Source organism: Eleutherodactylus coqui, chromosome 8 (genome assembly GCF_035609145.1).
Source record: "Eleutherodactylus coqui strain aEleCoq1 chromosome 8, aEleCoq1.hap1, whole genome shotgun sequence".
Taxonomy (NCBI): domain Eukaryota; kingdom Metazoa; phylum Chordata; class Amphibia; order Anura; family Eleutherodactylidae; genus Eleutherodactylus; species Eleutherodactylus coqui.
The window spans coordinates 5,898,483-5,923,081 of record NC_089844.1 but is presented as its reverse complement, the minus strand read 5'-3'; the positions used below and the strand labels follow the sequence as shown (position 1 = coordinate 5,923,081).

Sequence of the window (24,599 nt, the reverse complement as noted above, 5' to 3'; positions counted from 1 at the left end):
TCGCTGGACGTGTTTTCCTGACGGCACTTTCTTGTTGTGGATGAAGTAATTGTATTAACAGAGCGGACTGCTGGGAGCGCAGCTCTGGAGCGCGCAGCATCTCTTAACTGCTTAAACCAAACCCTTGATTAAACTTTTTATATTTAGTAGCAGAATAGAGTTTGAAGCCATTCACTTCAACAAGATAATAAAGTTTATTTGTGCAGCGCCAACCTTCTCCGGGCGCTTCCAAGACTCACGGCGAACACAAACAATACGACACGTACAGAAATGACAAGTTACATCTGGGATTCAATTATTTAGAAACACAAGGGGTGATACAGGAGGTATCCAGGCAGGAGGCAGAGCACGGGGTGGAGTGATTCAGGAGGAAACGGGGCAGGAGGCAGAGCACGGGGTGGAGTGATACAGGAGGAAACGGGGCAGGAGGCAGAGCACGGGGTGGAGTGATACAGGAGGTATCCAGGCAGGAGGCAGAGCACGGGGTGGAGTGATACAGGAGGAAACGGGGCAGGAGGCAGAGCACGGGGTGGAGTGATTCAGGAGGTATCCAGGCAGGAGGCAGAGCACGGGGTGGAGTGATTCAGGAGGAAACGGGGCAGGAGGCAGAGCACGGGGTGGAGTGATACAGGAGGTATCCAGGCAGGAGGCAGAGCACGGGGTGGAGTGATACAGGAGGTATCCAGGCAGGAGGCAGAGCACGGGGTGGAGTGATACAGGAGGAAACGGGGCAGGAGGCAGAGCACGGGGTGGAGTGATTCAGGAGGAAACGGGGCAGGAGGCAGAGCACGGGGTGGAGTGATACAGGAGGGCACGGGGTGGAGTGATTCAGGAGGAAACGGGGCAGGAGGCAGAGCACGGGGTGGAGTGATACAGGAGGTATCCAGGCAGGAGGCAGAGCACGGGGTGGAGTGATACAGGAGGAAACGGGGCAGGAGGCAGAGCACGGGGTGGAGTGATTCAGGAGGAAACGGGGCAGGAGGCAGAGCACGGGGTGGAGTGATACAGGAGGAAACGGGGCAGGAGGCAGAGCACGGGGTGGAGTGATACAGGAGGAAACGGGGCAGGAGGCAGAGCACGGGGTGGAGTGATACAGGAGGAAACGGGGCAGGAGGCAGAGCACGGGGTGGAGTGATACAGGAGGTATCCAGGCAGGAGGCAGAGCACGGGGGTGGAGTGATTCAGGAGGAAACGGGGCAGGAGGCAGAGCACGGGGTGGAGTGATACAGGAGGTATCCAGGCAGGAGGCAGAGCACGGGGTGGAGTGATTCAGGAGGAAACGGGGCAGGAGGCAGAGCACGGGGTGGAGTGATACAGGAGGTATCCAGGCAGGAGGCAGAGCACGGGGTGGAGTGATACAGGAGGAAACGGGGCAGGAGGCAGAGCACGGGGTGGAGTGATTCAGGAGGAAACGGGGCAGGAGGCAGAGCACGGGGTGGAGTGATACAGGAGGGCACGGGGTGGAGTGATTCAGGAGGAAACGGGGCAGGAGGCAGAGCACGGGGTGGAGTGATACAGGAGGTATCCAGGCAGGAGGCAGAGCACGGGGTGGAGTGATACAGGAGGAAACGGGGCAGGAGGCAGAGCACGGGGTGGAGTGATACAGGAGGAAACGGGGCAGGAGGCAGAGCACGGGGTGGAGTGATTCAGGAGGAAACGGGGCAGGAGGCAGAGCACGGGGTGGAGTGATTCAGGAGGAAACGGGGCAGGAGGCAGAGCACGGGGTGGAGTGATACAGGAGGAAACGGGGCAGGAGGCAGAGCACGGGGTGGAGTGATTCAGGAGGAAACGGGGCAGGAGGCAGAGCACGGGGTGGAGTGATACAGGAGGAAACGGGGCAGGAGGCAGAGCACGGGGTGGAGTGATACAGGAGGAAACGGGGCAGGAGGCAGAGCACGGGGTGGAGTGATTCAGGAGGAAACGGGGCAGGAGGCAGAGCACGGGGTGGAGTGATACAGGAGGAAACGGGGCAGGAGGCAGAGCACGGGGTGGAGTGATACAGGAGGAAACGGGGCAGGAGGCAGAGCACGGGGTGCAGTGATACAGGAGGAAACGGGGCAGGAGGCAGAGCACGGGGTGGAGTGATACAGGAGGAAACGGGGCAGGAGGCAGAGCACGGGGTGGAGTGATACAGGAGGAAACGGGGCAGGAGGCAGAGCACGGGGTGGAGTGATACAGGAGGAAACGGGGCAGGAGGCAGAGCACGGGGTGGAGTGATACAGGAGGAAACGGGGCAGGAGGCAGAGCACGGGGTGGAGTGATACAGGAGGAAACGGGGCAGGAGGCAGAGCACGGGGTGGAGTGATACAGGAGGAAACGGGGCAGGAGGCAAAGCACGGGGTGGAGTGATACAGGAAGTACAGGGGCAGGTGGTGGAACACGGGGGTGGGGTGATACAGGAGGTATAGGGGCAGGTGGTGGAGCACGGGGGTGGGGTGATACAGGAGGTACAGGGGCAGGTGGTGGAGCACGGGGTTGGGTGATACAGGAAGTACAGTTGCAGGTGGTGGAGCACGGGGGTGGGGTGATACAGGAGGGGCAGGGGCAGGTGGCATATTTGTAGTTTACGCTTAGGTTAAGCAGCGCTGCTGATTAGAGCCACCTGATTGGCTCTTCGGCACCACGTGACTACACAGCGTGCACGCGGATTGCCTTCAGCAGCCGTGCGCTACACACTACACTTAAGCAGCACGGGGTTAGGGTTTAGGGTTAGGTGTAGGGTTACTTTTAGTGTTTACGGTTAGTGTTTAGGGTTAGGTTTAGGGTTAGGGTTGGGGTTAGGGTTAGGTTTAGGTAATCCTAACCCTAAACCTAACCGTAAACCCTAAACCTAACCCTGTGCTGCTTCTGTGTATTGTGTAGTGCACGGCTGCTGAAGGCAATGCGCGTGCACGATGTGTAGTCACGTGGTGCCGAAGAGCCAATCAGGTGGCTCTAATCAGCAGCGCTGCTTAACCTAAGCGTAAACTACAAATATGCGGGCAGGTGGTGGAGCACGGGGGTGGGGTGATACAGGAGGTATAGGGGCAGGCGGTGGAGCACGGGGGTGGGGTGATACAGGAGGTATAGGGGCAGGTGGTGGAGCACGGGGGTGGGGTGATACAGGAGGTATAGGGGCAGGCGGTGGAGCACGGGGGTGAGGTGATACAGGAGGTATAGGGGCAGGTGGTGGAGTACGGGGGTGGGGTGATACAGGAGGTATAGGGGCAGGTGGTGGAGCACGGGGGTGGGGTGATACAGGAAGTACAGCGGCAGGAGGTGGAACATGGGGGTGGGGTGATACAGGAGGTACAGGGGCAGGAGGTGGAACACGGGGGTGGGGTGATACAGGAAGTTTAGGGATCGGCGGTGGAGCACGGGGGTGGGGTGATACAGGAAGTACAGGGGCAGGTGGTGGAACACGGGGGTGGGGTGATACAGGAAGTTTAGGGCCGGCGGTGGAGCACGGGGGTGGGGTGATACAGGTGGTACAGGGGCAGGTGGTGGAGTACGGGGGTGGGGTGATACAGGTGGTACAGGGGCAGGTGGTGGAGTACGGGGGTGGGGTGATACAGGAGGTACAGGGGCAGGTGGTGGAGCACGGGGGTGGGGTGATACAGGAGGTATAGGGGCAGGTGGTGGAGCACGGGGGTGGGGTGATACAGGAGGTATAAGGGCAGGTGGTGGAGCACGGGGGTGGGGTGATAAAGGAGGTACAGGGGCAGGTGGTGGAGCACGGGGGTGGGGTGATACAGGAGGTATAGGGGCAGGTGGTGGAGTACGGGGGTGGGGTGATACAGGAGGTACAGGGGCAGGTGGTGGAGCACGGGGGTGGGGTGATACAGGAGGTATAAGGGCAGGTGGTGCAGCACGGGGGTGGGGTGATACAGGAGGTATAGGGGGGGAGGTGGAGCACGGGGGTGGGGTGATAAAGGAGGTACAGGGGCAGGTGGTGGAGCACGGGGGTGGGGTGATACAGGAGGTATAGGGGCAGGTGGTGGAGTACGGGGGTGGGGTGATACAGGAGGTACAGGGGCAGGTGGTGGAGCACGGGGGTGGGGTGATACAGGAGGTACAGGGGCAGGTGGTGGAGCACGGGGGTGGGGTGATACAGGAGGTATAGGGGCAGGTGGTGGAGTACGGGGGTGGGGTGATACAGGAGGTACAGGGGCAGGTGGTGGAGCACGGGGGTGGGGTGATACAGGAGGTATAAGGGCAGGTGGTGCAGCACGGGGGTGGGGTGATACAGGAGGTATAGGGGGGGAGGTGGAGCACGGGGGTGGGGTGATAAAGGAGGTACTGGGGCAGGTGGTGGAGCACGGGGGTGGGGTGATACAGGAGGTATTGGGGCAGGTGGTGGAGCACGGGGGTGGGGTGATACAGGAGGTACTGGGGCAGGTGGTGGAGCACGGGGGTGGGGTGATACAGGAGGTATAGGGGCAGGTGGTGGAGTACGGGGGTGGGGTGATACAGGAGGTACAGGGGCAGGTGGTGGAGCACGGGGGTGGGATGATACAGGAGGTACTGGGGCAGGTGGTGGAGCACGGGGGTGGGGTGATACAGGAGGTATAGGGGCAGGTGGTGGAGTACGGGGGTGGGGTGATACAGGAGGTATAGGGGCAGGTGGTGGAGTACGGGGGTGGGGTGATACAGGAGGTACAGGGGCAGGTGGTGGAGCACGGGGGTGGGGTGATACAGGAGGTACCGAGGCAGGTGGTGGAGCACGGGGGTGGGGTGATACAGGAGGTACAGGGGCAGGTGGTGGAGTACGGGGGTGGGGTGATACAGGAAGTACAGGGGCAGGTAGTGGAGCACGGGGGTGGGGTGATACAGGAGGTACCGAGGCAGGTGGTGGAGCACGGGGGTGGGGTGATACAGGAGGTACAGGGGCAGGTGGTGGAGCACGGGCGTGGGGTGATACAGGAGGTAAGGCCATTTATTTCATTTGTAAGAATCTGCGCATACAGTGAAGGCCCTTTTACACACAACGATTATCGCTCAAATTTGTTGAAATGGCCGGAAGTGTGCGATATTGTTACGTGTAAACACGGCCAGTCGGGCGCTATTCCTTCACTTATCGCATTGTGAAGCCTCTGGTTCCATTTGAATGGGAATGGTTCCGTCTTTTGAGTCTTGCTGACTTGAGTGGGGTAAACAATGTACTCACTGTGTCGGCCTTCACACATAATGAGTACATTGTTTACTCCGCGAGATAATCCCTCGCATAAACTAATAACACTGAGTTTACTTTGGCTGATGAGGGAATGGAGACGATTATCTGTACCCGCAATTTTATGCAAATATGTTGCCCCTACGTGAGTTGTGCGGCCATTTTTATGATAATCGTTGCGTGTAAAAGGGTCTTTACATGCGTCTTCACATCATGGCTGCAGTCGCATGCACTTCAGTGGCCTATTGTGTAACAAGCAGCAGATTAGGACATGAAAACCACATGAAAAATACTCAAATGAGGATAAAACCGCATTAGAGCTCACAGCGGCGTGTCACGTCAGTGTGAATGAGCCCTAAGTGTCAGCGGCCGGGGGTCGGACAGCCTCGGTCATCTAGACTGCAGCGTGACCTTTCATCCTCTCCGTTGGCGCCGGTGTCATCCGTATTGTATCGCTGGCCCCCGCCGCGTGCGCAACGCTCTTGGCCCCCCCCTTCCCCCCGCCATGTGCGCAGCGCCCTGGGCCCCCCCCTTACCCCCGCCGCGTGCGCAGCGCTCTAGCCCCCCCCCATGTGCGCAGCGCTCTCGGTGTCCCCCCCCCCTCCCCCCCCATGTGCGCAGCGCTCTTGGTCCCCCCCTTCCCCCCGCCGCGTGCGCAGCGCTCTCGCCCCCCCCCCCCATGTGCGCAGCGCTCTCGGTCCCCCCCCCCTTCCCCCCCATGTGCGCAGCGCTCTCGGTCCCCCCCCTTCCCCCCGCCGCGTGCGCAGCGCTCTCGGTCCCCCTGCAAGTGATCCCCTTTCTCTCCGCTGCCCCTCCATCTTTATTGATCTGGCTTTCTAAGACCGTCTCGCCCCGTAGCGCCCCCCGGATCCTTCGGTTCCTTTTGACAGATTGTGCTCGTTTCCCGCTTTCTCTGCTTTATGATGCAAATGCTGATGATTCGTATAATTAGTTATGGTTGCGGCGCCTTGGTATAATTGATAGCGCAGGCAGAAGCCCCGCCTCCTGGTTTATATGCGGGTTTCTTTTACTTCATTTTTTTTCTTTCTCTAGGTAATTAAATTAGTGCATCAAAATTGCTGAAACCTTCTGTGTATCTGATTGGTCCGCGGCGTCCTTTGTAAGGACAATTTATTTATACGTTCCCAGGAGGAGTAATAGAGGGGCAGCGGCAGACAGAACTGATGTATGGAGCGCAGCGGTAAAATGTATTTCTCTGTTGGGGACAATTGGCCGTCTGCAGGTTTCTTGGGTTCCTGTCCGCGTCACGGTACCTACCTTGAGGTTGGTGCCCAGCGCCTTGAATGCAGTATTTTGAGGATGGTGTGCCCAACGCTGCGCTGTGCCCACGACTCCGGGAAGCGCTGCGAGCTGCATGGTTTCTGTATCTAGGGAGCGGTCACAACGGCTCGGCGTGCTGAGATACGCAACTCCCACCTGCCGCCTACCTGGACCCGGAGCACCCCGTTAATCCTGGTTGTGGAGTGGCACCCAGGGACTGCGGTGGCACCTGCGTGGTCTTGTGCCACCCATGCTTCACTACCTCAGCCCCGTTCTGCTCTTGGTAGCCATTTTTTTTTTATCCATTGAAGCCGCACGACAAGAGCACCAACCCGCTTAGGAAATGCCGGATGCAGGAGAGTAGGTGCACTTAGTCGGGGTCGTGGGCATCACTGTAGGCCTTGGCAGAGGCCAGCCCCTTGTGACCCACCTAGTGTAGACCCCAACCGTGTTCTTCTGTGTCGACCGATGTGCCAGGATCCGAGCAGGTGGGTCGCCAGAAACTCTTCTCATGGTGACGGCCCCAGGTAGCGTCTCTCAGGCCCCTGCAGGAGTACGGTGTGATGGTGTCATCGGCCTGGTCTGCTGCCCGCTCATTAATAACTGGGGTACGGCGCCAGCACCCGGCTCAGCATTCACAAGGCTTCTGCAAGAGGTAATCGGGATTCAAATCTGTCTGAACAGGGAAAGAATCCTCCGTCAGCCCCCCGCGGCCCGCTCACGCTGCAGTCTAGTGATGTGACAGCGCTCCCTTCCTCCGCTCCCCGTATCGCGCCTCCTGAAGCCGCCGGCAGACAAATATTGTCCGGCACACAATTCAGACAACAAAAGCTGCGAGCGCATAAAGAGATGATTAATGTCCGGACGGGAGCCGCCTGCAGCTCCTCGCCAAGTGGCTACATCCCCCTCCAGTAATGACCATTAATCATGACTGTCACAGACATCCTAGAGGACTGCTGTGGTTGCCGCCGCACCGCCGTCTTTTGGCCCTTTTAGGCTGAAGTTGCGTTTCGTGACTCTGGCGCTGTTGCCGTTATTTGTGCATTAGATTGTGTTGGTTGGAGGTTGGTGGCCCCGGAGGGGGAATGCATGAGACGAAGACCTGAGTCTACCTTTACATCGGCCGACTGTCGAGCCGCCCCCCCCGACCCCCTCTTGTGCTTTCACACAGGAGCGATAGTTTATGTGGAATGGCGGCAGTCCACTGATCGCTTTTCGCTGCCCACCTCCATTCAATGCAAATAGTGCAACTGTAGCATGTAGCACCTGGCGTGGCGGGCTGTAGCGCGTGGCACCTGGTGTGGCGGGCTGTAGCGCGTGGCACCTGGTGTGGCGAGCTGTAGCGCTTGGCACCTGGCGTGGCGGGCTGTAACGCGTGGCACCTGGCGTGGCGGGCTGTAGCACGTGGCACCTGGCGTGGCGGGCTGTAACGCGTGGCACCTGGTGTGGCGGGCTGTAGCGCGTGGCACCTGGTGTGGCGGGCTGTAGCGCTTGGCACCTGGTGTGGCGGGTTGTAGCGCCTGACACCTGGTGTGGCGGGCTGTAGAGCGTGGCACCTGGTGTGGCGGGCTGTGGCTGGCTGTAGCACATGGCATCTGGTGTGTACGGCTGTATCACGTGGCATCTGGCGGGGCGGCTGTAGCGCGTAGCATCTGGTGTGACGGGCTGTTGCGTATGGCGGACTGTAGCATGTGGCATCTGGTGTTGCGGGCAGTAGCCTATGGCAGACTGTATGTGCATGTGGCATCCAATGTGGGCAGCTGTCTAGCAGGGGCATCTGATGTGGCGGGCTGTAGCGTATGGCGGACTCTAGCGTGTGAATCTGGTGTGGCGGCTGTCTAGCAGGGGCATCTGGTGTGGCGGCTGTCTAGCAGGGGCATCTGGTGTGGCGGCTGTCTAGCAGGGGCATCTGGTGTGGCGGTTGTAGCGTGTGGCATTTGGTGTGGGTGGACTGTAGCATGTGGCATCTGGTGTGGCGGGCTGTAGCGCGGGGCATCTGGTGTGGCGGGCTGTAGCGAATGGCGAACTGTAGCGTGTGGCAGACTGTATGTAGTATGTGGCATCCAGTGTGGGCGGCTGTCTAGCAGGGGCATCTGGTGTGGCGGGCTGTAGCGTATAGCGGACTCTAGCATGTGTCATCTGGTGTGGCGGGCTGTAGCGTATGGCGGACTCTAGCGTGTGTCATCTTGTTTGGCGGGCTGTAGCGCGGGGTATCTGGTGTGGCGGGCTGTAGCGAATGGTGGACTGTAGCGTGTGACTGGCTGTAGCTTATGGCAGACTGTAGCATGTGGCATCTGGTGTGGCGGGCTGTAGCCTATGGCAGACTGTATGTAGCATGTGGCATCTGGTGTGGCGGGCTGTAGCCTATGGCAGACTGTATGTAGCATGTGGCATCTGGTGTGGCGGGCTGTAGCCTATGGCAGACTGTATGTAGCATGTGGCATCTGGTGTGGCGGGCTGTAGCCTATGGCAGACTGTATGTAGCATGTGGCATCCGGTGTGGGCGGCTGTCTAGCATGGGCATCTGGTGTGGCGGGCTGTAGCGGATGGCGGACTCTAGTGGGAGGACTCTAGCGTGTGGCGGCTGTAGCCGCTGTAGCGTGTGGCATTTGGTGTGGGTTGACTGTAGCGTGTGGTATCTGGTGTGACAGGCTGTAGCGTATGGCGGACTCTAGCATGTGTCATCTGGTGTGGCGGCTGTCTAGCAGGGGCATCTGGTGTGGCGGGCTGTAGCGTATGGCGGACTCTAGCGTGTGTCATCTGGTGTGGCGGCTGTCTAGCAGGGGCATCTGGTGTGGCAGGCTGTAGCATATGGCGGACTCTAGCGTATGGCGGACTCTAGCATGTGTCATCTGGTGTGGCGGCTGTCTAGCAGGGGCATCTGGTGTGGCAGGCTGTAGCGTATGGCGGACTCTAGCGTGTGGCTGGCTGTAGCCTATGGCAGAATGTAGCATGTGGCATCTGGTGTGGCGGCTGAATCTTGTGGCATTTGATGTGGGTGGACTGTAGCGTGTGGCATCTGGTGTGACAGGCTGTAGCGTATGGCATCTGGTGTGGCGGCTGAATCTTGTGGCATTTGATGTGGGTGGACTCTAGCATGTGTCATCTGGTGTGGCGGCTGTCTAGCAGGGGCATCTGGTGTGGCGGGCTGTAGCGTATGGCGGACTCTAGCGTGTGACATCTGGTGAGACAGGCTGTAGCGTGTGGCTGGCTGTAGCGTATGGCATCTGGTGTGGCGGCTGAATCTTGTGGCATTTGATGTGGGTGGACTCTAGCATGTGTCATCTGGTGTGGCCGCTGTCTAGCAGGGGCATCTGGTGTGGCAGGCTGTCTAGCAGGGGCATCTGGTGTGGCAGGCTGTAGCGTATGGCGGACTCTAGCGTGTGAATCTGGTGTGGCGGCTGTCTAGCAGGGGCATCTGGTGTGGCGGCTGTAGCGTGTGGCATTTAGTGTGGGTGGACTGTAGCATGTGTCATCTGGTGTGGGTGGACTGTAGGGTGTGGCATCTGGTGTGGCAGGCTGTAGCGAATGGCGGACTGTAGCGTGTGGCTGGCTGTAGCTTATGGCAGACAGTAGCATGTGGCATCTGGTGTGGCGGGCTGTAGTCTATGGCAGACTGTATGTAGCATGTGGCATCCGGTGTGGGCGGCTGTCTAGCAGGGGCATTTGGTGTGGCGGGCTGTAGCATGTGGCATTTGGTGTGGGTGGACTGTAGCGTGTGGCATCTGGTGTGACAGGCTGTAGCGTATGGCGGACTCTAGCATGTGTCATCTGGTGTGGCGGCTGTCTAGCAGGGGCATCTGGTGTGGCGGGCTGTAGCCTATGGCAGACTGCATGTAGTATGTGGCATCCGGTGTGGGCGGCTGTCTAGCAGGGGCATCTGGTGTGGCGGCTGTAGCGTGTGGCATCTGGTGTGACAGGCTGTAGCGTATGGCGGACTGTAGCATGTGTCATCTGGTGTGGCGGGCTGTAGCCTATGGCAGACTGCATGTAGTATGTGGCATCTGGTGTGGCGGCTGTAGCGTGTGGCATTTGGTGTGACAGGCTGTAGCGTGTGGCATTTGGTGTGACAGGCTGTAGCGTATGGCGGACTCCAGCGTCATCTGGTGTGACCGCTGTCTAGCAGGGGCATCTGGTATGGCGGGCTGTAGCGTATGGCGGACTCTAGCGTGTGTCATCTGGTGTGGCGGCTGTCTAGCAGGGGCATCTGGTGTGGCAGGCTGTAGCGTATGGTGGACTGTAGCATGTGTCATCCGGTGTGGGGGGCTGTCTAGCAGGGGCATCTGGTGTGGCGGCTGTAGGGTGTGGCATTTGGTGTGACAGGCTGTAGTGTATGGCGGACTCTAGCGTCATCTGGTGTGGCGGCTGTCTTGCAGGGGCATCTGATGTGGCGGGCTGTAGCGTATGGCGGACTCTAGCGTGTGACATCTGGTGTGGCGGCTATCTAGCAGGGGCATCTGGTGTGGCGGCTGTCTAGCAGGGGCATCTGGTGTGGCAGGCTGTAGCGTATGGCGGACTGTAGCATGTGTCATCCGGTGTGGGAGGCTGTCTAGCAGGGGCATCTGGTGTGGCAGGCTGTAGCGTATGGCGGACTGTAGCATGTGTCATCTGGTGTGGGGGGCTGTCTAGCAGGGGCATCTGGTGTGGCGGCTGTAGGGTGTGGCATTTGGTGTGACAGGCTGTAGTGTATGGCGGACTCTAGCGTCATCTGGTGTGGCGGCTGTCTTGCAGGGGCATCTGGTGTGGCGGGCTGTAACGTATGGCGGACTCTAGCATGTGTCATCTGGTGTGGCGGCTATCTAGCACGGGGCATCAGCCAATCAATATTTACTCAAGGAGCCGTGTTAGACCAATCCGTTGGGTAGTTGGCTTCTGTAGATCGTCAGCATAGCTGATAGATGTGTCATCGCATCGGGGCAGCCCGTTCCGTCTCTAGAAGACTGCGCATCAATATCCGGCCAAACCCCGACTTCTTAAAGGCCGGGAACAACTTCTGAGAGCTCACTTCGCGGATGGCCTAGATCTGGGCCTCGCTGCTCCTCCACACGTGGGGAACTTCAGGGATTCAAGCAAAAATTGCAAACAAATATTGAAAACCTAAAAAAGAGATTATGGAGAAAAAATGGGAAATACTTGAGAGTCTGTAAGGACTTTATAAGAGGCCAGTTTACACCAGGAGAGGACACGGATATTTAGGGGGAAGAGGAGGCGTCTGGGGAGAAAACGAGTAACAGAAGGCGGCCCTCACGGACTGGCCTGTGTGACAAGGATGACGCGGCCAACTAATCTGCATTAATGTGATTTACAGAAAAGCAGTGATCTCAATACACTGAATATCAGTGACTAGGAGGTCCTGGACGTACTAGAGGACCACCTAGAGGAAGAACGTCGGGGTCCAGAGACATCATTCAGCATACCGGCATTGATTGTACGAGATTTGTTGAAGACCTCAAGAAGATAAAACCACGTTATTTACTGGAATCTTGGCCACGAAGGGCAGGCGCTTATGTCCTAGGGACAACAAGGAGATGATTCTATGACCACCAGACAAAGGGGACTATGTGTCATTATAGATCGCTTCAACTACATTCTTATTGTCAATCAGCTTCCCAATGCGAAGAACCTCCCTGAATAACCATCTTGGAAATGGCAACGGAGGAGGATGTCATGTCTTCTGACGAGTCTAACTTTGTTCGACCCCGATCCACATTCTATGCTCTCCCCAAGGCTCATAAACGGACACCGATTCCCAGAAGACCGATTGTCTCCGGAAATCGAAATCTCACGCAAAATGGGAGTACTTCTAATGAGTGGATCATTGGCTCTGTGGAGACTCTACCGCCATACCTGATGAAGACAATCCTCACCTCCGCGTACCGCCAACCACTCGGAGTCTCGTTGTGAAGCCTCTACATTCCGCGGGATCTGTACAATCTTTCCTCAGTGCAAGGGGTACAATTTATGGCGCACAACACGTTTGTTCTCCGACTCCTCCAGTCCATCCTCACACACCGTTATAACCACTATTATCACCGGTTACGTGGCACTGCGATGGGCACACCCTCTGCCCTACCTTATTCCTAGGTTGCTCGGGCACATCGTTGTTTTCTCAGATGGTTTAACTGATACATTGGCACCCTTGTGTTTTGGGGGGGGCGTCATAGTGGACATTCTGATGCTTGGGGATGGGGATATGTAGCCCCCCAGGGGTTTTATTCTTGCTCTAACTGGTAACCTCCGACATGTAGACCAGGTCTTTGACTTTCCCAGACGGCACGATCTCCCCAGGAACACGAAGACTCCTCCGAAGTCCTCTGCAACGAACAGCCGGTTGTTGTGGCCCCAATGTCAATAAGCGAGTATCCCTGCTTCTCGGATGAGACCTCATTCAGGAGTGACAGCGAGTCGCCCCGCAGAAGATTTAGAGGTTACCAGACTAAATATGGGAGGATCTAGTCAGAGTAAATCCAGTCTTGGTCAAGCTGTGATCGGGTCGATACGTGGCTCGTCCACCTCTTACTAGGCTGTTTCCATTAAGAAGCATGGTAATTGATGCACGGTTTTGATACCACTCGTTGCCGCTCATACTGGATTCACTGACTATATGGACTTGGGCACCCAGGAGTCGGGCTCCTACCATTGAGCTTTGCATAAAGGACTAACTCGCACCAATTGGTGATCTGGAATAAATATCTGAAGACGTCTTACATCCGAGCCGTGAGAAGGAGTGTGGTGATCTGCTGGTGTCACAAGAACCCAACACCGATAGCAGAAAGTGAGTTGGATGCCTGGGCAGCGCTGCTGGTTACTCCGCCCTGGTGCGAGGTGTTCTACAACAGCATTGGCACGTCCCCGGAGATGTGATCACCACATAGCCCAGCATAGCCCGTGGCAGGGGTCCTGGCACACGGCCAATACTCTGAGCGCCCTGGTAAAATCTCAGGTTTTAAGAGAACGGATCGTATTGAAGAGCTCCCCAACGGTTGGAGCCCCGGGGTCGTCTGCTCGCCCGGCGCACGTGCCAGAACATTTAAGTTGGCGAGACCATTCAACAATTTATGCGAGACATTTCCAAACCTCGGAGCTGGATTTGTAGCCTTGCTGACGCTCCAACGTCATGTAAACCCGCTCATCAAGGAGACGTAAAGTCCTGTAGCTCTGGGCTTTCGTGACAACTTGGACCAAGACCTCCTCCAAGAGGCCAGATGGGTTCCCACATTAAACCGTAGGAGTCCCGCAGGACTGAATGAAGGCTTCTTGTATTCGGCGCTTCTCTAATGACCAAGTCTACCGTTGACTCAAGAATGAATCGGCACGGGTGCTTACACTGCTGGTTGTGGGAGGCGAAGATGGAATGCCATGCTTTATGCCTCAACAAGGGTCTGACTCCACCAAGGATGACCATTGGAGCGAGCCAACGGCGTCGGAGTTCACTCGGCAGCCTGTTTATTCCGGCAGATACCTCGTCGGCTCATTCACACGAGAAATCATTGAGTCGTTTGCATTCACCATAAAAGGGAGAGCGACTGAACGATCTGTACGTAAACCCAACCATGAGTTAACGAGCCAACCATGAGTTTTATGGTGAACCATGGGTACCATAATTTGGGTTATACTGCCTCCAGGGAAATTGTGACTTGTCTATGTATTGCAGCCTCTTCCCTGCAGTGCAGCCCCTGTCTGATGCTTATCAGACACCATTTTGAGCCTGTCATTTTTTTTACTTTTAATGTCACATCTATCCCATGATGCATCAGCACAGCATAAGCTGATGCTGTACCATCTCTTCCTGCTGGGGGACAGTTTGATAATTATTACCTTCTATAGTCAAATAAGCTACTGCCAATAAGTATCCAGTCAGGGGGATGAGCTGTGATCTCCTTTGTTATACCTGTGTGATCATCATCATCAGTAACTGTGTTGGTGTCCCCCGTAGGCAGTTTTTTTATGGTACACTCCATGTAATAACAGCATCAGACTGATTAGAAGCTGAACACACAACCCCAAGTAGATCAGAGCCGGTCAGAACGGAGATCACATGACCATCTGAGGAGGAGGAGGCGGCGGGGGGTCTCTGAGAGGAAGAACTGACCGAGGTCACAGCAGCTGACTTATACACTGGGAAGGGGGAGCTACATCATGGATGCTATCACCGGAGTGGCCCTTTAATGAATGTTGCCACTGTGTGAGTGTTGTATAATTGTGATGGCTTTTCAGCTGCTGAAAGTAAACTGAATTAAGTGACAGCAAGCGGAGATCTTGCAAATGAAGAATTGGAGCTCCACATATATGGGGGCTTTTATAGGCCTTAGGCTGCCTTTTCACTTGCGTTTTTTTAACGCAAATGTCGATGGGCTTTCTAATGTTAAAAACGCATCGCACAAAAATCGCAGAAGCGCCGACGCAAGTGGGTAGGCGCCCTTACTGTACAGCGAAAAACGACCAGAGATGATGCGTGCAGCGGGACGAGACTGGCGCAAAATCTGAGCTAGCCTTGTCGGCGAGCGGCTCCGCGGCACTCCGTGTCAGGAATGATGTGAGGGAAGTGGCGCCTCTTGTCCGCGCGCTCTCAGGCATCGCGGCTGCTATTTAGCAGTCATTATCCTTCCAGCAGTCAGAAATCCGCCGCGTTGTCATGTCTTAAAATAGCAGTGAGGTCGCGCCTCGTCCCCCTCCATTATACGGTGTGTAATTAATCCCGGGAGGTGATCTGTCATGGAGTCATCGGGAGCGCCAAAGACAAGAACCGAAAAATGACAGCGATGCTCTAAGGCTGGGGGGCGACAGGAATCGTACACGAGGGGGGGCATCCTGAATCGCGTTGGAGTCACACAATAGTCTGCCGTGGCGGCCGCTGCAGGGCAGATGTCGGCTATAAAGCCTGCTGTTTGCTAGGGGCGGGGCCTGGGGCAATCGCGGGGTTCACTTACTAACAGGGGATGCCTCTTCTCTGGGACTATGGATGATGTGTGCATTGACACAAGTGGCGGCACCTGCGGCTCCATCCAGGCGAGCAGTAGGTGTGACGCCACGGTCTGCCCTCCGCCTCTTCAGGGTGTGTTCACACGAACCGCAAACAGCGCCCAAGATTCACCGCCCACACTATGCAACAAAGTGTGCTCAAAATTTTGCAACAAAAAACGCACCTCCCACGGCCGCACCCCCCCCCCCCTCCCCAGCCGCACCCCCCCCCCCCCCCCTCCCCGGCCGGACTGCTGATTTTTGGATTTTTTGCACCATTGGATGCTGCAGCTTTATTTCTATTGCTGCTGCTTTGGGGATTGGATCCGCACCGGCTGTTGTGTCCAGCCTTATGGCAATAGGAGTGCTGCTTCTGTGCATATACTTACATCATGGGGACACGGAATTTATATAGAGCGGGATCAGGGACCGATGGGACTCCATACACAACGGGGGCCAGCCTTCAACACTGATAGCCGCTGTTAACCCTTTAAACACTGCTGCCAAATTTGACAGTGGCATTTACATGCCCCAATTAGTATTCAGGGGTCCTGAGCGCCCCCCTAACAATGCGACCCTTTGGTGCCGTTCAAATGCCTTCTGAAGGCCCCCAGGGCTGCTATGACTGACTGTCTACTGTATGAGCGATCAAATGATTGCAAGCTGAAATCCCCCATGGGGCAAAAAACATCAAGATTTATTTGCCAAATCTTTATTAAAAAATCAAAACAAAACAATAAAACTTGGTATCACTGTGTCCGTAAGAGTCGTATTCATCAAAGTAACGCATTGTGGATCGGGCGCTTCGAACGGCCTCAGAAAAAACTAGACATTTTAATAATAAGTTAATAAAAAGCAATCAAAAACTTGTGTGAACCCCAAAATGGTACCAATAGAAACTGCAGGACATCAAACGCCCCCCCACAACTAGGTCAACGGAAAGATGACAACGTTATGGTGGGCAGAAGGTGGGGGCAGAAAACGTGTGTGTGATTAATATATATACAATGTGTGTGTGTATGTATATAATATATAGCTAATTCTTTTGCGCTTAGAATTGAATAATCGAGTTGGGACCTATTAGCTTTTCCTATTTATGACATAATCTATGCTCGTGCCAAATTTCATGTTTCTACGACATCGGGAAGTGAGAGAATTAGTGGCGAGTGAGTGAGTCAGTCAGTGAGTCAGTCAGTGAGTCAGTCAGTGAGTCAGTCAGTCAGTGAGTCAGTCAGTGAGTGAGTCAGTCAGTGAGTGAGTCAGTCAGTGAGTGAGTCAGTCAGTGAGTGAGTCAGTCAGTGAGTGAGTCAGTCAGTGAGTGAGTGAGTGAGTGAGTCAGTCAGTGAGTGAGTCAGTCAGTGAGTGAGTGAGTCAGTGAGTGAGTCAGTCAGTGAGTCAGTGAGTGAGTGAGTCAGTGAGTGAGTGAGTCAGTGAGTGAGTGAGTCAGTGAGTGAGTGAGTCAGTGAGTGAGTCAGTCAGTGATTCAGTCAGTGAGTGAGTCAGTCAGTGAGTGAGTCAGTCAGTGATTCAGTCAGTGAGTGAGTGAGTGAGTGAGTCAGTGAGTGAGTGAGTGAGTCAGTGAGTGAGTGAGTCAGTGAGTGAGTCAGTGAGTGAGTGAGTGAGTGAGTGAGTCAGTGAGTGAGTGAGTCAGTGAGTGAGTGAGTGAGTCAGTGAGTCAGTCAGTGAGTGAGTGAGTCAGTGAGTCAGTCAGTCAGTGAGTGAGTGAGTCAGTGAGTGAGTCAGTGAGTCAGTGAGGGCTTTCAGATTTATATATATAGACTAGCTGATATACCCGGCTTCGCCCGAGTTAATTTGGTACTGGTGTTTATCTGGTGTTCACACGGAAAATCTTATGAAGTCGTGGTTACTTTAGAGATACTGAGGAAAAACATATGTTCACCATTTTGCATAGTTCTCTGCGTTACCCAGGAAATACCACGGGGAGGTAACCATGCGACGTTTCCTTTATATAAAATGACATCAGGAAGTGAGAGAATTAGATTACATACATAACATTTGGACACTAATTCTTTTGCGCTTAGAATTGAATAATCGAGTTGGGACCCATTAGCTTTTCCTATTTATGACATAATCAATGCTCGTGCCAAATTTCCTGTTTTATTGTACATGGGGGGCAGTATTATAGTAGTTATATTCTTGTACATAGGGCGCAGTATTATAGTAGTTATATTCTTGTACATAAGGGGCAGTATTATAGTAGTTATATTCTTGTACATAAGGGGCAGTATTATAGTAGTTATATTCTTGTACATAGGGGGCAGTATTATAGTAGTTATATTCTTGTACATAGGGGGCAGTATTATAGTAGTTATATTCTTGTACATAGGGGGCAGTATTATAGTAGTTATATTCTTGTACATAGGGGCAGTATTATAGTAGTTATATTCTTGTACATAGGAAGCAGTATTATAGTAGTTATATCCTTGTACATAGGAAGCAGTATTATAGTAGTTATATCCTTGTACCTAGGAGGCAGTATTATAGTAGTTATATTCTTGTACATAGGAGCAGTATTATAGTAGTTATATTCTTGTACATAGGAGGCAGTATTATAGTAGTAATATCCTTGTACATAGGAAGCAGTATTATAGTAGTTATATTCTTGTACATAGGAGGCAGTATTATAGTAGTTATATTCTTGTACATAGGGGGCAGTATTATAGTAGTTATATTCTTGTAAATAGGGGGCAGTATTATAGCAGTTATATTCTTGTAGATAGGAGGCAATATTATAGTAGTTATATTCTTGTACATAGGGGGCAGTATTATAGTAGTTATATTCTTGTACATAGGAGCAGGATTATAGTAGTTATATTCTTGTACATAGGGGGCAGTATTATAGTAGTTATATCCTTGTACATAGGGGGCAGTATTATAGTAGTTATATCCTTGTACATAGGAGGCAGTATTATAGTAGTTATATTCTTGTACATAGGGGGCAGTATTATAGTAGTTATATTCTTGTACATAGGGGGCAGTATTATAGTAGTTATATTCTTGTACATAGGGGGCAATATTATAGTAGTTATATTCTTGTACATAGGAGGCAGTATTATAGTAGTTATATTCTTGTACATAGGAGGCAGTATTATAGTAGTTATATTCTTGTACATAGGAGGCAGTATTATAGTAGTTATTTTCTTGTACATAGAGAGCAGTATTATAGTAGCTATATTCTTGTACATAGGGGGCAGTATTATAGTAGTTATATTCTTATACATAGGGGCAGTATTATAGTAGTTATATTCTTGTACATAGGAGGCAGTATTATAGTAGTTATTTTCTTGTACATAGGGAGCAGTATTATAGTAGTTATTCTTGTACATAGGGGGCAGTATTATAGTAGTTATATTCTTGTACATAGGAGGCAGTATTATAGTAGTTATATTCTGGTACATAGTGTGCAGTATTATAGTAGTTATATTCTTGTACATAGGGGGCAGTATTATAGTAGTTATTTTCTTGTACATAGGGGGCAGTATTATAGTAGTTATATTTTTGTACATAGAGGTCAGTATTATAGTAGTTATATTCTTGTACATAGGGAGCAGTATTATAGTAGTTATATTCTTGTACATAGGGGGCAGTATTATAGTAGTTATATTCTTGTACATAGGGGGCAGTATTATAGTAGTTATATTCTTGTACATAGGGGGCAGTATTATAGTAGTTATATTCTTGTACATAGGGCGCAGTATTATAGTAGTTATATTCTTGTACATAGGGGGCAGTATTATAGTAGTTATATTCTTGTACATAGGGGGCAGTATTATAGTAGTTATATTCTTGTACATAGGGGGCAGTATTATAGTAGTTATATTCTTGTACATAGGGCGCAGTATTATAGTAGTTATATTCTTGTACATAATGGGCAGTATTATAGTAGTTATATTCTTGTACATAGGGGGCAGTATTATAGTAGTTATATTCTTGTACATAAGGGGCAGTATTATAGTAGTTATATTCTTGTACATAGGGGGCAGTATTATAGTAGTTATATTCTTGTACATAGGGGGCAGTATTATAGTAGTTATATTCTTGTACATAGGTGGCAGTATTATATTAGTTATATTCTTGTACATAGGGGGCAGTATTATAGTAGTTATATTCTTGTACATAGGGGCAGTATTATAGTAGTTATATTCTTGTACATAGGGGGCAGTATTATAGTAGTTATATTCTTGCACATGGGAGGCAGTATTGTAGTAGTTATATTCTTGTACATAGGGGGCAGTATTATAGTAGTTATATTCTTGTACATAGGGGGCAGTATTATAGTAGTTATATACTTGTACATAGGGGGCAGTATTATAGTAGTTATATTCTTGTACATAGGGGGCAGTATTATAGTAGTTATATTCTTGTACATAGGAGCAGTATTATAGTAGTTATATTCTTGTACATAGGGGCAGTATTATAGTAGTCATATTCTTGTACATAGGGGGCAGTATTATAGTTGTTATATTCTTGTACATAGGAGGCAGTATTATAATAGTTGTATTCTTGTACATAGGGGCAGTATTATAGTAGTTATATTCTTGTACATAGGAGCAGTATTATAGTAGTTATAGTCTTGTACATAGGGGGCAGTATTATAGTAGTTCTATTCTTGTACATAGGGGGCAGTATTATAGTAGTTCTATTCTTGTACATAGGGGGCAGTATTATAGTAGTTATATTCTTGTACATAGGGGGCATTATTATAGTAGTTATATTATTGTATATTGGAGGGGGGCAGTATTATAGTAGTTATATTCTTGTACATAGGGGGCAGTATTATAGTAGTTATATTCTTGTACATAGGGGGCAGTATTATAGTAGCTATATTCTTGTACATAGGGGGCAGTATTATAGTAGTTATGTTCTTGTACATAGGGGGCAGTATTATAGTAGTTATGTTCTTGTACATAGTAGGCAGTATTATAGTAGTTATATTCTTGTACATAGGAGCAGTATTATAGTAGTTATATTCTTGTACATAGGAGCAGTATTATAGTAGTTATATTCTTGTACATATGAGCAGTATTATAGTAGTTATATTCTTTTACATAGGGGGCAGTATTATAGTAGTTATATTCTTGTACATAGTAGGCAGTATTATAGTAGTTATATTCTTGTACATAGGGGGCAGTATTATAGTAGCTATATTCTTGTACATAGTAGGCAGTATTATAGTAGTTATATTATTGTACATAGGGGGCAGTATTATAGTAGCTATATTCTTGTATATAGGAGGCAGTATTATAGTAGTTATGTTCTTGTACATAGGGGGCAGTATTATAGTAGTTATGTTCTTGTACATAGGGGGCAGTATTATAGTAGTTATATTCTTGTACACAGGAGGCAGTATTATAGTAGTTATATTCTTGTACATATGAGCAGTATTATAGTAGTTATATTCTTGTACATATGAGCAGTATTATAGTAGTTATATTCTTGTACATAGGGGGCAGTATTATAGTAGCTATATTCTTGTACATAGGGGGCAGTATTATAGTAGTTATATTCTTGTACATAGGGGGCAGTATTATAGTAGTTATATTCTTGTACATGGGGGACAGTATTATAGTAGTTATATTCTTGTACATAGGGGCAGTATTATAGTAGTCATATTCTTGTACATAGGGGGCAGTATTATAGTTGTTATATTCTTGTACATAGGAGGCAGTATTATAATAGTTGTATTCTTGTACATAGGGGCAGTATTATAGTAGTTATATTCTTGTACATAGGAGCAGTATTATAGTAGTTATAGTCTTGTACATAGGGGGCAGTATTATAGTAGTTCTATTCTTGTACATAGGGGGCAGTATTATAGTAGTTCTATTCTTGTACATAGGGGGCAGTATTATAGTAGTTATATTCTTGTACATAGGGGGCATTATTATAGTAGTTATATTATTGTATATTGGAGGGGGGCAGTATTATAGTAGTTATATTCTTGTACATAGGGGGCAGTATTATATTAGCTATATTCTTGTACATAGTAGGCAGTATTATAGTAGTTATATTCTTGTACATAGGGGGCAGTATTATAGTAGCTATATTCTTGTACATAGGGGGCAGTATTATAGTAGTTATGTTCTTGTACATAGGGGGCAGTATTATAGTAGTTATGTTCTTGTACATAGTAGGCAGTATTATAGTAGTTATATTCTTGTACATAGGAGCAGTATTATAGTAGTTATATTCTTGTACATAGGAGCAGTATTATAGTAGTTATATTCTTGTACATATGAGCAGTATTATAGTAGTTATATTCTTTTACATAGGGGGCAGTATTATAGTAGTTATATTCTTGTACATAGTAGGCAGTATTATAGTAGTTATATTCTTGTACATAGGGGGCAGTATTATAGTAGCTATATTCTTGTACATAGTAGGCAGTATTATAGTAGTTATATTATTGTACATAGGGGGCAGTATTATAGTAGCTATATTCTTGTATATAGGAGGCAATATTATAGTAGTTATGTTCTTGTACATAGGGGGCAGTATTATAGTAGTTATGTTCTTGTACATAGGGGGCAGTATTATAGTAGTTATATTCTTGTACATAGGAGCAGTATTATAGTAGTTATATTCTTGTACATATGAGCAGTATTATAGTAGTTATATTCTTGTACATATGAGCAGTATTATAGTAGTTATATTCTTGTACATAGGGGGCAGTATTATAGTAGCTATATTCTTGTACATAGGGGGCAGTATTATAGTAGTTATATTCTTGTACATAGGGGGCAGTATTATAGTAGTTATATTCTTGTACATGGGGGACAGTATTATAGTAGTTATATTCTTGTACATAGGAGCAGTATTATAGTAGTTATATTCTTGTATATAGGGGGCAGTATTATAGTAGTTATATTCTTGTATGTAGGGAGCAGTATTATAGTAGTTATATTCTTGTATATAGGGAGCAGTATTATAGTAGTTATATTCTTGTATATATGGAGCAGTATTATAGTAGTTATATTCTTGTACATAGGGGGCAGTATTATAGTAATATTCTTGTACATGGGGGACAGTATTATAGTAGTTATATTCTTGTACATAGGAGCAGTATTATAGTAGTTATATTCTTGTATATAGGGAGCAGTATTATAGTAGTTATATTCTTGTACATAGGGGGCAGTATTATAGTAGTTATATTCTTGTACATGGGGGACAGTATTATAGTAGTTATATTCTTGTACATAGGGGGCAGTATTATAGTAGTTATATTCTTGTACATAGGGGGCAGTATTATAGTAGTTATATTCTTGTACATAGGGGGCAGTATTATAGTAGTTATATTCTTGTACATGGGGGACAGTATTATAGTAGTTATATTCTTGTACATAGGAGCTGTATTATAGTAGTTATATTCTTGTACATAGGGGGCAGTATTATAGTAGTTATATTCTTGTACATAGGAGGCTGTATTATAGTAGTTATATTCTTGTACCTAGGAGGCAGTATTATAGTAGTTATATTCTTGTATATAGGGGGCAGTATTATAGTAGTTATATTCTTGTATATAGGGGGCAGTATTATAGTAGTTATATTCTTGTATATAGGGGGCAGTATTATGGTAGTTATATTCTTGTACATAGGAGGCAGTATTATAGTAGTTATAGTCTTGTACATAGGGAGTAGTATTATAGTAGTTATATTCTTGTACATAGGGGGCAGTATTGTAGTAGTTAGATTCTTGTATATAGGGGGTAGTATTATAGTAGTTATACTCTTGTACATAGGGGGCAGTATTATAGTAGTTATATTCTTGTACATAGGGGAGCAGTATTATAGTAGTTATATTCTTGTACATAGGAGGCAGTATTATAGTAGTTATATTCTTGTACATAGGGGGCAGTATTATAGTAGTTATATTCTTGTACATAGGGGGCAGTATTATAGTAGTTATATTCTTGTACATAGGGGGCAGTATTATAGTAGTTATTAGAGATGAGCGAACGTGTTCTTAACGAACACTTACGCACCCGAACACCGGCTTTTCCGAGGACTTCCGTGTTCGCGCGTAAGTATTCGGGGGGCGCCGGGGGGCGGGGAGAGGCGCGGCGGCGCGGGCGGCAGCAGCGGGAAACAGGGGGGAGCCCTCTCTCTCTCCCTCTCCCCCCCACTCCCCGCCGCAACCCCCCGCGCTGCCACGGCGACCCCCGAACTTTTTTCGCCCGAACACGGAATTCCTCGCGAAGTTCGGTGTCCGGGCGAAAAGGGGCGGAGCCGAACACGTTCGCTCATCTCTAGTAGTTATGTTCTTGTACATAGGGGCCAGTATTATAGTAGTTATGTTCTTGTACATAGTAGGCAGTATTATAGTAGTTATATTCTTGTACATAGGAGCAGTATTATAGTAGTTATATTCTTGTACATAGTAGGCAGTATTATACTAGTTATATTCTTGTAAATAGGGGGCAGTATTATAGTAGCTATATTCTTGTACATAGGGGGCAGTATTCTAGTAGTTATATTCTTGTACATAGGAGGCAGTATTATAGCAGTTATATTCTTGTACATAGGAGGCAGTATTATAGTAGTTATATTCTTGTACATAGGAGGCAGTATTATAGTAGTTATATTCTTGTACATAGGGACAGTATTATAGTAATTATATTCTTGTACATAGGGAGCAGGATTATAGTAGTTATATTCTTGTACATAGGAGGCAGTATTATAGTAGTTATATTCTTGTACATAGGAAGCAGTATTATAGTAGTTATATCCTTGTACATAGGAAGCAGTATTATAGTAGTAATATCCTTGTACATAGGAAGCAGTATTATAGTAGTTATATTCTTGTACATAGGAGGCAGTATTATAGTAGTTATATTCTTGTACATAGGATGCAGTATTATAGCAGTTATATTCTTGTAGATAGGAGGCAATATTATAGTAGTTATATTCTTGTACATAGGGGACAGTATTATAGTAGTTATATTCTTGTACATAGGAGCAGGATTATAGTAGTTATATTCTTGTACATAGGGGGCAGTATTATAGTAGTTATATTCTTGTACATAGGGGGCAGTATTATAGTAGTTATATTCTTGTACATAGGGGGCAGTATTATAGTAGTTATATTCTTATACATAGGAGCAGTATTATAGTAGTTATATTCTTGTATATAGGGGGCAGTATTATAGTAGTTATATTCTAGTACATAGGAGGCAGTATTATAGTAGTT

General features: G+C 49.2%; 1 protein-coding gene across 4 annotated transcripts in view; it reads left to right on the top strand.

The window, feature by feature from the left end:
- ZRANB3 (zinc finger RANBP2-type containing 3) overlaps nt 1-24,599 on the top strand; it is a 304,617-nt gene that overhangs the window by 16,523 nt on the left and 263,495 nt on the right. The window lies entirely within an intron of this gene.